Below are 15,418 nucleotides of genomic sequence, written 5' to 3' on the forward strand. Positions count from 1 at the left end.
TATAATTAACAGAGAGAGTAGCAGGATGTGATACAGCTGCTCTTCAGTGTGTGTGGTCCCCCTCCACCCTACTCAAGATAGTAACATCTTAATCTGCACTCTGTACAACCTTAGTTTCTTACCTGGGAGTGGATATAACTGATCACCACTTCTCCACCAGTCTGAAAAGCAGTCTTATCTGGCCCTCCCTTCTCATCCATTCCAAGACTTCACTCATATAATGTGTCAAGTCATTAAATGTAGCCAAGGCTTTTATCATTATTCCACAATTTACCTGACATTCTTCAGACCTTCTTATGACAAAGAGGCAAGCCACAGATTGCATTATGGTGATTTATACTGCTTTTCATCCCTGTGTTCTGGCAAATAATTCCAGTTAGATTGCAAGAGAAGATCCATTTCTTCATCCCCTGTGTCCTATATAATAGAAAGTCCTTCAGTCCCGAAGTCAATCCAAAAGTGCTTAATGAGTTTCTGCATTCTTTCTTCCTGGCTTACCCTGTGTTGAGTGGAGACTTCTCACCAGTACTCCAGTATCACCCCTTCCTATCCATACAGCATCCGGTGACAAGTTCTGTGATCTGCTTTCCATTGTTTGTCACAGAGAAGTGCAATCCCAGTCTCTCCAGCATGTTACCTAGGATAACTCATCAAGAATCAAAGACTTTCTTTAAATTTCTCTTTGACACACCCATTGCAATTCTCCAGGAATTTCTTCCTCTTCCTGTTCAATAAATGATTACCCTTGCACTTAAATATATGTCTCTGTGTCTAGAAAAATGTGGGGCTGACAGTGAGTGAATGAGGGGACCTACTGAGTCCTATACTCAAGATCCTTTCTTATGGCCCCAAATAAAACCTGCATTTCAGGATTTTGCCTCCCCTGCAGCAATCCCAAGCCCTGATTTAGCTCTTTAGCTCTCCTGATTTAGTGATTTATGAGGACCATGGGACCATGACACTTGCTGTACCATTCCTCAATCCATAGCCTCTTTTCCAACAGAGCATAGGAGAGACACATATTCCTAAGTTATGCCTGCTCAACATGTTTCAGGATATGGCAAGGGGGTGGGCTAAAGTGGGTGAGGTTTGGTAATTAAGATCCCATTGGATACAAAGAAAAAGGTGTATAGCTGCCCATAGCATACTCTGGCCCCTAGATCAAGAGATTTAATTGGTTCGGCTCGGGATACATGAAACAAGTTCTTGCTGTAGTTTGCTAAAAGATGGCAAAACACTATTAAGAAATCCAAGCAATTATGATGAAATTCCTCCCTCCCCACAACTGCTCTGATGGGTGGGTCCAAGTCATTCTCTGACCAAAGCCTCCTAAGTGGCTTCAACTACATTCATGGACTACCATGCCCAGCTTTTCACTTTTAGACTTGCAAAAATTTAAGAGACAAAAAAATATGTTCATAAACAAAGCTATCAATCAGAATACTTACATAGTTAAGTAAGAGTTCCAATACAGGACTCTGTTGAAGACAGAAAATGCTTGAAAATGCTACCATACCTCAAAGACCACAACCAAGAGAAAGATATAGGAAATCTTTGGTTATTCCCAGGTCAAAATGGCAGCTTGAGTTCACCTTAAATTCTCTCCCTATCAACACCAAGCACTTATTCTAAAAGGTGTGAAATAGTGAAAACATTCAAAGCCAACAAAGGAATTTGAAACCTCAGGCAAAGCAATCCCCTTGTAAAGGGAGAAGACAGAGAAGAGGTGAGGGTTGAATCAGTAGAACTGTACAATTTTTTGTGATCTGGTGGTCGATTACAGCTAAGGGAGCATAGAGGGTTGGGGGCAAGTGTCACAAAGGTCCAAGGATGCCACATGAGCATGCACACTCAGAGGAACCAGGGATGAAGCAGAGTTATTTTGAGGAAAGTTCCCCAAACTTACATAGCATCCACCAAGAACACAACTATCTGTAGCTGCCAAAGTGATAGGAACAACCATTCTAAAGATCAAAGCAGCTACTGACACCTAAGGACTGGCCTGACAGCTAGATCTAGGAGTTTCCACTTGAAAAAGCTGGTTGATGCTCATGGTTGGCCCAAATGTCTTATCAGGAATAAATAACCTCACAAAATATCAACATTAGGTACCATCATCCTGAAATTGTAAACACAAGATCATTTTGCCATCTAAAATGGTGTCTGTCCTCTGGCTAAAATCAGTGACAGCTACATCTTTACCAATTGCAGACTTAGCTTTATGTTTATGTTCACTTATTATAAATAGGATACAATGGGCTATTTAATCACTGAGGTGTAATTCCCCAATTGCACCCAACGTAGAGTGCCTGAGACATCCCTGAACCCTACAGGAGTTCCTTGCTTCATTCCTTTTATAAAGATTGTCAGCTGAGCACAGGCCCAGATAAGAAAAATCTGTTCTCCACGAAGTGCTTTCACTCACAGACTGGGAAGTGAGATAGCCACTTTCTCATTATTAACTCTCCAGGGAAGGGCCAACAAAGAGTGAATGAGGCACAGAAAAAGAGGTGCAGCTGAGACAGGATCCTTTCAGTCACCATTTACACCCGGAGCTTGAGCTCTTCCACAGTCCTCTGTACACATGTTCAACTAGGAGAGACCTTGGGCTCAGGGTCCGCAGAGACCCTTACAGTCCCTAGAGGACTCCCCATGAGATCTTAGGATCACTCATGAGCAGAACGCAACATCAGTTACAATCCAATTATGATGGGCCTGTGACAGCAGGAACAAGGACACCAGAGCCTTCCTGACCACAGGCTCACGTTCTTTTTGATCAGTTCTGATTTACCTTGGTTTTGAACAGACTAGACAGCTCCATGTTTCTCAAAGGAGACACCATTTCCAGGCACTGAAACACACCCAGGAACTTAGAATAACAGCATCCCAGGATAACAGGAGCTGGGTCACACCAGTATTTCACGGTCTCAGAGGAGCTTGACTACCAAGAACTCTGACACACCCAGAATCTCAGGTTCACAGGAGCTTACAATCAAAGGATCACAGAGAAATCTGGACTCTGAGGAGTCCTGAAACACCAGGGATTATAGGAAGGACAGGCTCCCATCAGATATATTGAGGGCAGCAAGCACTTGAGATAATCAGATGGCAGGGGGCAAGCGTAAAAACAGAAACAACAGAAATCAAGGTTACTTGGCTTCATCAGTAACTCTTCAAACTCTCCCACCATAGCAGGTCCTGGATATACCATCACACCAGAAAAGCAAGACATGGATCTAAAGTCACTTGTCATGATGATGATGGACGAGTTTAAAAACAAAATACAGGAAAACACAGGTAAAAGGCTAGAAGCCTTTAAGAGGAAACACAAAAATCCCTTAGAGAGTTACAGGAAAACACTACAAAACAGGTGATAGAATTGAAAAAAGAAACCATCAAGGATCTAAAAGTGGAAGTAGAAATAATAAAGAAAACCCAAAGGGAGACAACTCTGGAGATAGAAACACTAGTAAAGAAATCAGGAACCATAGATGCAAGCATCAGCAACAGAATACAAGAGATGGAAGAGAGAATCTCAGGTGCAGAAGATTCCATAGAGAACATGGACACATCAATCAAAGAAAACACAAAATGCAAAAAGATCCTAACTCAAAACATCCAGGAAATCTAGGACACAATGGTAAGACCAAACCTACGAATAATCCAAGAACACATCAAAAGAATCATCAATCATGACCAAGTATGTTTCATTTCAGGGGTGCAGGGATGTTTTAATATATGGAAATCCATCAATGTAATCCACTATATATACAAACTCAGAGAGAAAAACTATATGATCATCTTGTTAGATGCTGAGAAAGCATTTGACAAAATACAACACCCCTTCATGATAAAAGTCTTCGAAAGATCATGAATTCAAGACCCATGCCTAAACATAATATATATATATATATATATATATATATATATATATATATATATATATATATATACAGCAAACCACTAGCCAATATCAAAGTATATGGAGAGAAGCTTGAAGCAATCCCACTAAAATCAGAGACTAGACAAAGCTGCCCACCTTCTCCCTACCTATTCAATATAGTACTTGAAGTCCTAGCCAGAGGAATTAGACAACAAAAGGAGGTCAAGGGGATAAATATTGGAATGGAAGAAGTCAAAATATCACTCTTTGCAGATGATATGATAGTATATATAAGTGACCCTAAAAATTCCACCAGAGAATTTCTAAACCTGATAAACAGCTTCAGTTAAGTAGCTGGATATAAAATTAACTCAAACCAATCAATGGTCTTTCTCGACACAAAGGATAAACAGGTTGAGAAAGAAATTAGGAAAACAACATCCTTCACAAGAGTCATAAATAATATAAAATACCTTGGTGTGACTCTAAGTAAGGAAGTGAAAGATCTGTATGATAAGAACGTCAAGCCTCTGAAGAAAGTGATCATAGAAGGCCTCAGAAGATGTAAAGATCTCCCATCCTCATGGATTGGCAGGATCAGTATAGTAAAAAATGCTAACTTGCCAAAAGCAGTCTACAGATTCAATGCAATCCCCATCAAAATTCCAACTCGATTCTTCAATGAATTAGAAAGGGCAACTTGCAAATTCATCTGGAATAACAAAAAACCTAGGACAGCAAAAACTCTTCTCAATTATAAAAGAACCTCTGGTGGAATCACCATGCCTGACCTAAAGCTGTACTACAAAGCAATTGTGATTAAAAACTGCATGGTACTGGTATAGCCACAGACAGGTAGACCAATGTAATAGACTTGAACCCACACACCTATGGTCACTTGATCTTCGACAAGGGAGCTAAAACTATCCAGTGGAAAAAAGACAGCATTTTCAACAAATGGTGCTGGAACAACTGGCTGTTATCATGTAGAAGAATGCAAATTGATCCATTCTTACCTCATTGTATTAAGTTCAAGTCTAAGTGGATCAAGGATCTCCACATAAAAACAGAGACACTGAAACTTACAGAGGAGAAAGTGAGGAAACGCCTTGAAGATGGGCACAGGGGGAAAATTCCTGAATAGAACAGCAATGGCTTGTGCTGTAAGATTGAGAATTGACAAATGGGACCTCATAAAGTTGCAAATTTTCTGTAAGACAAAAGACACTGTCAATAAGACAAAAAGGTCACCAACAAATCGGGAAAGGATTTTTACCAATCCTAAATCAGATAGGGGACTAATATCCAATATATATAGAGAACTCCAGAAGGTAGACTCCAGAAAATTAAATAATCCCATTAAAAATGGAGCACAGAGCTAAACAAAGAATTCTCAACTGAGGAATATTGAATGGCTGAGAAGCATCTGAAAAAATGTTCAACAGCCTTAATCATCAGGGAAATGCAAATCAAAACAACCCTAAGATTCCACCTTACACCACTCAGAATAGCTAAGATCAAAAATTCACGGGACAGCAGATGCTGGTGTGGATGTGGAGAAAGAGGAACACTCCTCCATTGTTGGTGTTATTGCAAGCTTGTACAACCACTCTGGAAATCAGTCTGGTGGTTCCTCAGAAAATTGGACATAGTACTACCAAAGGATCCCGCAATACCTCTCCTGTGCATATATCCAGAAGATGTTCCAACTGGTAATAAGGAAACATGCTCCACTAAGTTCTTAGCAGTCTTATTTATAATAGCCAGAATCTAGAACGAACACAGATGTCCATTAACAGAGGAATGGATACAGAAAATGTGGTACATTTACACAATGGATTACTACTCAGCCATTAAAAAGAATGAATTTATGAAATTCCTAGGCAAATGGTTAGATCTTGAGGGTATCATCCTGAGTGAGGTAACCCAATCAGAAAGGAAGTCACTTGATTTGAACTCACTGATATGTGGATATTAGCCCAGAGACATAGAATACCCAAGATTCAATTTGCAAAACACATGAAACTCAAGAAGAATGAAGACCAAAGTGTGGATGCTTCGCCTCTTCTTAGAACTGGGAACAAAACACCAATGGAAGGAGTTAAAGAGACAAAGTTTGGAGCTGAGACAAATGGATGGACGATTGAGAGACTGCTGCACATGGGGATCCATCTAATAATCAGCTACCAAAAGCAGACAATATTGCATTTGCCAGCAAGATTTTGCTGAAAGGACCCTGATATACTGTCTCTTGTGAGGCAATGCCAGTGCCTGGCAAACACAGAAGTGGTTGCTCGCAGTCAGCTATTGGATGGCACACAGGGCTCCCAATGGAGGAACTAGAAAATGTACCCAAGGAGCTAAAGGTGTCTGCAACCCTATAGATGGAACAACAATATGAACTATCCAGTTCCCCAAGAGCTCATGTCTCTAGCTGCATATGTAGTAGAAGATGGCCTAGTCAGCCATTAATGGGAGGAGAGGCCCTTGGTCTTGTGAAGATCATATGACCCAGTTTAGGGAAATGGCAGGGCAAAGAATTGGGAGTGGGTGGGTAAGGGAGTGGTAGGCGAGGAGGGTATAGGGGACTTTGGAGATAGCATTTGATAAAAATTGGAAAAAGACAAAAAAAATTACAGGAAAACACACCAAATAGGTGAAAGAAGTGAAGAAAACAATCTAGGGTCTAAAAATGGAAGTAGAAACAATAAAGAAATCACAAAGGGAGAAATTAGAGAGATAGAAATCCTAGGAAAGAGATTAGGAGTCTTAGATGCAAGCATCACTAAAAGAAGAGAAGAAATAGAGGAGAGAATCTCAGGTACAAAATATACTATAGAAAACATTGAAACAACTGTCAAAGAAAATGCAAAATGCAAATAGATCTTATCTCAAAACATCCAGGAAATCCAGGACACAATGAGAAGACAAAACCTAAGGATAATAGGTATAGAAAAGAGCAAACATTCCCAACTTAAAGGGCCAGTAAATATTTTCAACAAAATTATAAAAGACATTTTCCCAGACCTAAAGAAAAAAGATGTCCATGAACACACAGGAAGCAAAAAGAACAACACATAGGTTAGACTAGAAAAGAAATTCCTCCTGTCACATAATAATCAAAACACCAAATGCACAAAGCAAAGAAAGAATATTAAAAGCAGTAAGGGGAAAAGGTCAAGTACCACATAAAGGCAGACACATCAAAATTACACCAGACTATCAGAATTACACCAGACTTCTCACCAGGAACTGCAAAAGTCAGAAGATCCTGGGAAGATAGCATACAGATTCTTAGAGAAAACAAATGCCAGCCCAGGCTACTATGCCTAGAAAAACTCTCAATTTCTATAGACAAAGAGACCAAGATATTCCATGATAAAAACAAATTTACACCATATCTTTCAACACATACAACTCTTCAAAGGATAATAAATGGAAAATTCCAAAAAAGGAGTGAAACTACACGCTAGAACAGTCAAGAAAGTAATCTTTTAGAAAACCAAAAAGAAGATAGTCATCTTAACCTAATTGCACCTCTAACAACAAAAATAACAGGAAGCAAAAATTACTATTCCTTAATACTCCAATAAGAGACGTGGACTAAAGCCTGGATACTTAAAAAGGATCCAATATTTTGCTGCAAACAGGAAACCCACATCAGTGATAAACACAGACACTGCCTAAGAGTAAAAAATTGGAAAATAATTCTCCAAGCAAATTTTCCCCAAAAACCAAGCTGGAGTAGCCATTCTAATATCAAGGAAAATTGACTTTCATCCTGTAGTTATCAAAAAAGATAAGGAAGGACACTTCATATTCATCAAAGAAAAAATCTACTAAGAAAAGTCTCAATTCTGAACATCAATGCTCCTAATGCAAGGCAACCCACATTCATAAAAGAAACTTTACAAAACTTCAAAGCACACATTGCAACTCACACAATAACAGTGAGAGACTTTAAACCCCACTCTCATCAATGGACAGATCCTGGAAACTGAAACTAAACAGAGACACAGTGAAACTAACAGAAGTTATGAACAAAATTGAATAAACACATATGTGTTAAACATTTTATCCTAAAGCAAAAGAATATATCTTCTTCTGGTCACCTCACAGTGCCTTCTCCAAAACTGACCATATAATTCGTCAGGTAATAGGCTTCAACAACTACAAGACAATTGAAATAATCCCATCCATCCTATGAGATTACCATGGACTAAGGCTGGTCTTAAATACCAACAAAAACAATGGAAAGCATACATACACATGGAAGCTGAACAAAACACTACTCAAAAATAACTTCGCTAAGGAAGAAATAAGAAAGAAATTAGAGAGTCTTTACAGTTTAATAAAAATGAAGCAACAGCATAACCAAACTTATGGGACACAATGAATGCAGTGCTAAGAGGAAAACTCATAGCTCTGAGTGCTCCAAAAAGAAACTGGAGAGATCATAAACTAGCAGCTTGAAAGCACAATTGAAAGACTAGAACAAAAAGAAGCAAATACACCCAAGAGAGTAGACAACAGGAAATAATAAAACTCAGGGCTAAAATCAACCAAGAGAAAAAAAAGAACTATTCAAAGAGTCAACCAAACCTAGAGATGGTTCCTTGAGAAAATCAACATGATAAATAAACCCTTCGCCAGAGTAACTAGACAGCACAGAGGCACTATCCAAGTTAACAAAATCAGAAATGAAAAGGGAGACATAACAACTGAAACTGAGGAAATCCAAAGTAAATACATACATACATACATACATACATACATACATACATACATACATATATACATACATAAAAATTATAGTCAACAAAACTGGCAAATCTGGATGAAATGGACAATTTTCTAGACAGTTACCAGGTACCAAAGTTAAATCAGGATCAGATAAATGATCTAAACTGTCCCATATGCCCTAAAGAAATAGAAACAGTCATTAATAGTCCCCCAACCAAAAAAAAAAAAGCCCAGAACCTGATGGGTTTGGTGCAAAGTTCTATCAGACCTTCAAAGAAGACCTAATACCAATACTCCTTAAAGTAGTCCACAAACATAGAAACGGAAGGAATACTACCCAATTTGTTCAATAGAGCCACAGTTATCTTTGTATTTAAACCACACAATGAACCAACAAAGAAAGAGAAACTCAGGTCAATATTCCTTATGAATATTGATGCAAAAAATGATAAATAAAATTCTCAAAAACCTAATAAGAACACATCAAAATCATCAACCATCATGATCAAGTAGGTTTCATTCCAGGAATGCAGGGATGGTTCATTATATGGAAATCCATCAATGTACTCCACTATATAAACAAATTGAAAGGAAAAAATACACACCAAACCAGTAGCCAACTTTAAACTACATGGAGAGAGACTTGAAGCAATCCCACTGAAATCAGAGATGAGACAAGGCTCCCCTCTCTCTCACTACCTATTCAATATAGTACTCGAAATCATAGCCAGGGCAATTAGACAACAAAAGGAGGTCAAAGGGATGCTAACTGGAAAGAAACAAGTCAAAATATCACTATAAGCAGATGATATGAGAGAGGAAGCAGGAGTGTGTGGGTTGGTAATCAGGGAAGAGGGGAGGGAATAGGGGGTTTTCAGAGGAGAAATCAGGAAATGGGATATCATTTGAAACGTAAATAAAGAAAATATCTAATAAAAAAAGAAAATACATATAAAATAAAACACAAAAAAAGATTGTCATGTTTGTGTGTGTGCAGAGCTATGTGTGAAGGCACATGTGCATCTGGGCATGTGTATATCTAGAAGCCAGATGTTGAGGTCAAGTGTCTTCCTCTCTCATTCTCCACCTAGTTTTCTGAGACAGAGTCTTTCTCTTCACCAAGAGCTTATGAATGTGGCTAGACCTACTGCCAAGAAAACCCCAGGATCTCCCTGTTCCTCAGTGCTGGGATTACATACAGTACTTGTGTCACTAGGCTTCTTCTGTGGAGATCCAAAGATGCTGGAGATCCAAAGAGAGGGCCTCAGGCTTTCATGGCTAATGCCTTAGCAACTCAGCTACCTCCCCAATTCAGATTTCGTCTGAGATGCCTGAGGATGCCCTCAGGTGTATCTTCCCAACATCAGTAGTACTCATAAAACCAACCTTATTTTACTTACAAATATCTCCTAGTGACCTTTCATGTGGTGATACTAAAATTTGAAGACAAGCAGAGGATACTCTATGCTGTGGGAGCAACAACCTAAGCCGCAAATGCAATGCTTGGTTTGGGGCTGTGTATTTGGTAGGAGATAGAACCAAGGAAATGTTTACATTTTAATCTGAGGTATGAGAGAGAATAAAAGGGTTGTTATTTCTCCAAATCTCTTGGGAACATAGTTTTAGGGAGGAAGGAAAGGTCTCAGCTTCAAACATTAAAGTATTCAGCTAGATTGACTGTTGTATCAAAAAGGGCCCACGGCTGTGATGACAGCTCAACTGGTCAAGAGCTTGCTGTGAAGGGTGAGGTCCTGAGTTTGATCCCCATAATCCTCATAAAAGTGTTGAGCTTGGTGGAGCACAGTAGAGCATCGTCTAAATCCTATATACATCCTATTCTTGATTTTCTGATGTTTTGGGGTATCTAGGAATTCCTGTGGTGGAAGAACTGGTTTCTGATGATACCAAGTACCTTTGGTTTCTGTTTTAAGGTTCTTGCACTTGCCTTAAGCCATCTAGTTATCTCTGATGTTAGCTGGTCTTGCTGTCTTTGACTATTGCTTGTCCCAACTATGAGTCTGTGTGTCAGTACTCCCTGAAGACCAGTTCTCTCCGGGAAGAATTTGGGAATGGAGAAATGTAGCACAGGTCAGGTTGGGGATGCAGACAGAAACCAAAATGATCCTGTCTTCCAATGTTCCTTGGTTCCTATGTCCCAATGGCTCTGGGTGGGTCCTTCTTGGCCCAGGATTTTGAGCAAAATGAGTGGTCTTACCTGTGTTCACAGGTGTGTCAGCACTCCTGGGAGACCAGCTCTCTCCTTGCAGGATTTGGGCATGGAGAGCAGTGGCACACTCTGAGCCCTAGGGCATTGTTTTGTTTTGGATGGGAGATTTTAATGACTGTTTCTATTTCCTTAAGGCTTATAGGGTTATTTAAATACTTTACCTGATCTTGATTTAAATTTGATAAGTGGTATCTATCTAGAAAGTCATTCATTTCATTTAGATATTTTAATTGTATGGAATACAGGCTTTGGAAGTAGGACAGAATGATTCTTTAAATTTCCACAGTGTATGTTGTTATATCTCCCTTTTCAATTCTGTTTTTCTGTGGATACTGTCTCTTTGCCTCTTAGGTGGTTAGGCTAAAGATTTGTTTATCTTGTTGAATTTTTCAAAGAACCAGCTCTTGGTTTCCTTGATTCTTTATATTCTTTTCTTTGTTTCTAAATTATTGATTCCAGTTCTGCTTGATAATTTCCTACCAACTACTCCTCTGGGTATGCTTGCTTCTCCTTTTTCCCTGGAACTTTCAGGTGTACTTTTAAATTGCTATTATGAGAATTCTTTTCTTTATTTCTTCCTTGACTCAAAGATCATTCAGTAGAGAATTATTCAGTTTCCATGAGTTTGTTGGCTTTCTGTTGTTTCTGTTGTTGAAGTCTAGATTTAATGCATGATAGTCTGATAGGACACTAGGAGTTCTTTAAATGTTCTGGTATCTGTTGAGATACAATACTAGCTGCTTTGTGACCATCTATGTTGTCAGTTTTGAAAAATGTTCCATGAGATGCTAAGAAGATGATATATTCTTTTTTGTTTGGGTGAGATATTCTCTAGATATGTGTCAGATCCATTTGATTCATAAGTTCTGTTAGGTGCATGATTTCTCTGTTTATATCTCAATGACCTGTCCATTGATGAGAGTGGGATGATGAAGACCTCTACCTATTTGATTGTATTTTCCTGTATTTATTTAAGGGATTTATTCATTTCTTCTTTAAAGTCCTCTATCATCTTTATAAGATTGAATTCAACGTCATTTTCTTTTGTTTTTGTTGTGTTAGGATATCCAGGGTTGCTTAAGTAGGATAGCTATGCTCTGAAGATAGCATATTTCAGTGGCTCTTGTTGGTTATATTCTTATGCTGACCTTTAGTTATCTGGTTGTTTCTGGATGCTCTAGGAGTAATCAGGTAATTGGGCCTAACCTAGATATTCGTGGTGCAGCAGGCCTCTGGTGGGCAGCCTTGGCCTGGACAATGGAACTCATGGGGCAGTCTCAGAGCAGCTGATTTTGCCCCAAGGTGACATAGAGCAGGGGGTTGGGGGCAGGATATATATATATATATATATATATATATATATATATATATATATACCTGTATATTCCAGGTAGAGCAGGTATGTTGGAGGCCAGTGGATCAGTGGCTAGACAATGGAGCTGGGGTGGGGGTTGGGCAGCACACAACTCAAGGCAACTCGGTATGCCCCAGGGGACCCCAACTTGTATTTCGTTAAGAATACACATAAAGATTTTCATGTTTTCTTTCTTTGTCATGTAATACCAGAACAATTAAAAGAATATCAGTAGTTGTCATATTTAAATTTTGAGATATCAAAGAATTTTCCTTGAGTCGAGTGTATAAAATTGATAATGCATTTATGTTTATATGAGGGATATTGTGCACAATTATGACTCTGTTAAATATATAATGCTTTTGACATTATCATTTGGATACTTATATAGGTATAATTATGACCTGGCTATTACTTCTATTTGGAAGATAAGAATGACTACTCTTGTTGTTAACTACATCTGGAGTCAACTAAAACCTTAGCAGGTCAGTACACTTTCAAGAGATAATAAATCTATCTCTTTGAGAAAGAAATGTCAATTGAAGAAGGAAAGACCTGCTTTAATACAGAATTTTTTGAGGATGGAAGAAACACTTTAAAACTGGGTCACACCTTCTGTTGGCAGCCTATATAAAAGACATGGAAGAAGGAAGCTCCCTCTAGAGAGCTTCTCTTTACTCTTGCTAGCAAGTCTATTCCTTCATGAGTATTAGGGCCTACTTATTTTTTCTAATATATTCTTCATTTTTATTTCAAATGTTTTCCCAAAGTCCCCTATACCCTACCCCTGCCCTGTTCCCCAACCCACCCACTTCCACATGATGGCCCCAGCATTCTCCTATACTGGGACATATGATCTTCATAAGACCAAGGGCCTCTCCTTCCATGGATGGCCAACTATGCCATCCTCTGCTACACTTGCAACTAGAGACACAGTTCTGGAGCATACTGGTTAGTTCATAGTCTTGTTTCTCCTATAGTGTTGTAGACCCCTTATTACTTCGTTACTTTCCCTAGGTCCTTCATCCAATAAAGCCTACTTCTTTGGATTTCTGACATATACTGAAAAACATCTAAAACATCCAACCTTCAGGACTGAACAATTAATGAATTCTTGGATTTTCTGTTAGTAGATTAGCTGAACTACACAGTCTGTAAGCCATTCTAATAAACAAATCACATACATGCTGTATGTTTTATTCCTCTAGAGAACTCTACCTAATACAATACCACAGAGGCATTTACATTTGATTTGATTTGGGTAAGAAGTAATGAAGGCATTTAGAAAGGAACTGGAATAGGAAAAATATGTGATGCCATATAAGCTGGGATAATGGGTTCTTTTTCTCTTGAAATTATACCTAGAAAAGTAAAAATTCTTTGATTGGTATAAATATATAAGATTTGTGTAACTGCTTCATTTTGTTTCTTATTTGTCTTAATTGTATAAATATTCTATGCATGTCTTGGTCATAGATTATTGGCTTAGAAGTTATTGAGTATGATTTAAAAATTGTAACACTGATAACAAGAAAGTTAGCTTAAAACTGGTAACTCAGGGTTGTAGTCACTTTAAACAACATGAGGCATGAACCAGCCCAGGAAATCAGGCCTCTAAGACACTTCTAAATTGGGGTAATATTTTTTGCAATTCTTATCCAAGAAACTAGACTTTTAAGATGTTAGATTTAAAACAACATCTCTTCAATGGAGCATTAAAAGTTGAACTGTCATGTGTTGCTGACCTTCCAGTGGCTAGCAAGAAACAGGGTATGGCTGAGGAGGCAGACTCCAGCTGAAAGAGAGGGAACTAGACTGATTAGAGAAAGAATAGAGCTAAGTCAAGTTTTCCAGAACAAATCTCAACTTTAATGTTGGTGAGCATGTTTTATAAAGAAGAGGGGAGGCCCATTCCCAGTCACTCCAAATTCGTTGTGAAGTTGACAGATCAGCTTTTTAGTAGGAACTGGTGAAGATCACAGTTTGGTGTTAACTCTGGAAAATCTTAGAAAAACAGTTCAACCTCAGGCAGGTATCAGGTAGTGGAATATCAAAGGAGAGGGATGAGAAGCAGCACAGCAGGTGGCTTTGCCTCAGTGGCAGATGGTCTAAGCCAGCCTTGCTAGGCTGGAAGGAGATTACATCCTCCCCCCCCCTAAATAATATTAAACAAAACTGAACTGAGGCATAAAATTTATTTATGTTCTAAAGTCCTGCCTGGGAATTATGGTGGCTGGGAGCCAAGACTGTCTTAGGATTTCAGATCCTCCCAAATCATCCAATTCTGTCCTGGAGGCTACATGCAGCTGGTTTGTGTTATATTTCACACAAACATGGCTCTGTGGTGTATTATCAACAGCCACGGCCTTTAGGCATGTACCTCTGTCTTAGATTGGTATGATTCCATGATCTGGTTGCCTGTCACTGACTATCAGGCCCTCATCGCATACCATACTCCCAATTCAGACCAAAGCCACATCAGTACTAGAATGTTTCTTGATAGACAATAATAATAGCTGCCACCTGCGTTGTTGGAAGCCAGATTTTACTCCTGCTGTAGTCAGGCTGAATGGTGTTAACTGACCTGCTTGAAAAACAGAGGTGAGTCAGTGAAAAGCAACAGTATAAAAGCTGCTTTGAAGAAGTCCAGGTACTCCATTCAGTTGCAAATTAGCAAAGATCAAGCTCAGGCTCTGGCCTCCTGGTGTGGGGGAGATGGTTTTGAGAATTGCAGAAAGACTGCAGCTTCTCTGGGACTGAAGCCTGTGCTCCAATTTAACTTTTTGGCTAAAGAGGATTTTTAGCCATAATCAAGGTTAGAGTCATACTTACTAGAAAATTCAGGATCTGTGTCCAGTTGATGAACTAATCTCTCAGGCAGCCATCATGTGCTCCATCTTCTTTATGTGAAAAAACACAGACTGAGCCACTTCCCCAGATTAGGACCGAGTCTGGACACTTCCATTCGTTAGTAAATTGGTCCTGCCACTTTACCATGGCATAAGAACTAGAAGTAACTGGATGCCAGTGGAGATCTGCTGCAGACTGACCTTTAACATCAGTTTGCAAAAAATTTAGAACAAGTAAAGCAAAGGCAAGATGTGCCTTTGGTGACCTTGGGGGATATAACTGCCCCTGTTTTGTCTTAAAAAGCCAAAATTTTAAAGTGCGATGAGCACGTTCAACTATTACTTGTCCCATGGGGTTATAA

At 39.0% G+C, this 15,418-nt stretch overlaps 1 pseudogene across 1 annotated transcript in view; it reads left to right on the top strand.

Moving 5' to 3' along the window:
• LOC110287645 (major urinary protein 3-like) overlaps positions 1–15,418 on the top strand; it is a 101,851-nt pseudogene that overhangs the window by 59,562 nt on the left and 26,871 nt on the right. The gene's annotated exons all lie outside the window — the stretch shown is intronic.

Source organism: Mus caroli, unplaced genomic scaffold (assembly GCF_978045245.1).
Source record: "Mus caroli unplaced genomic scaffold, Mus_caroli_1 scaffold_6, whole genome shotgun sequence".
NCBI lineage: Eukaryota > Metazoa > Chordata > Mammalia > Rodentia > Muridae > Mus > Mus caroli.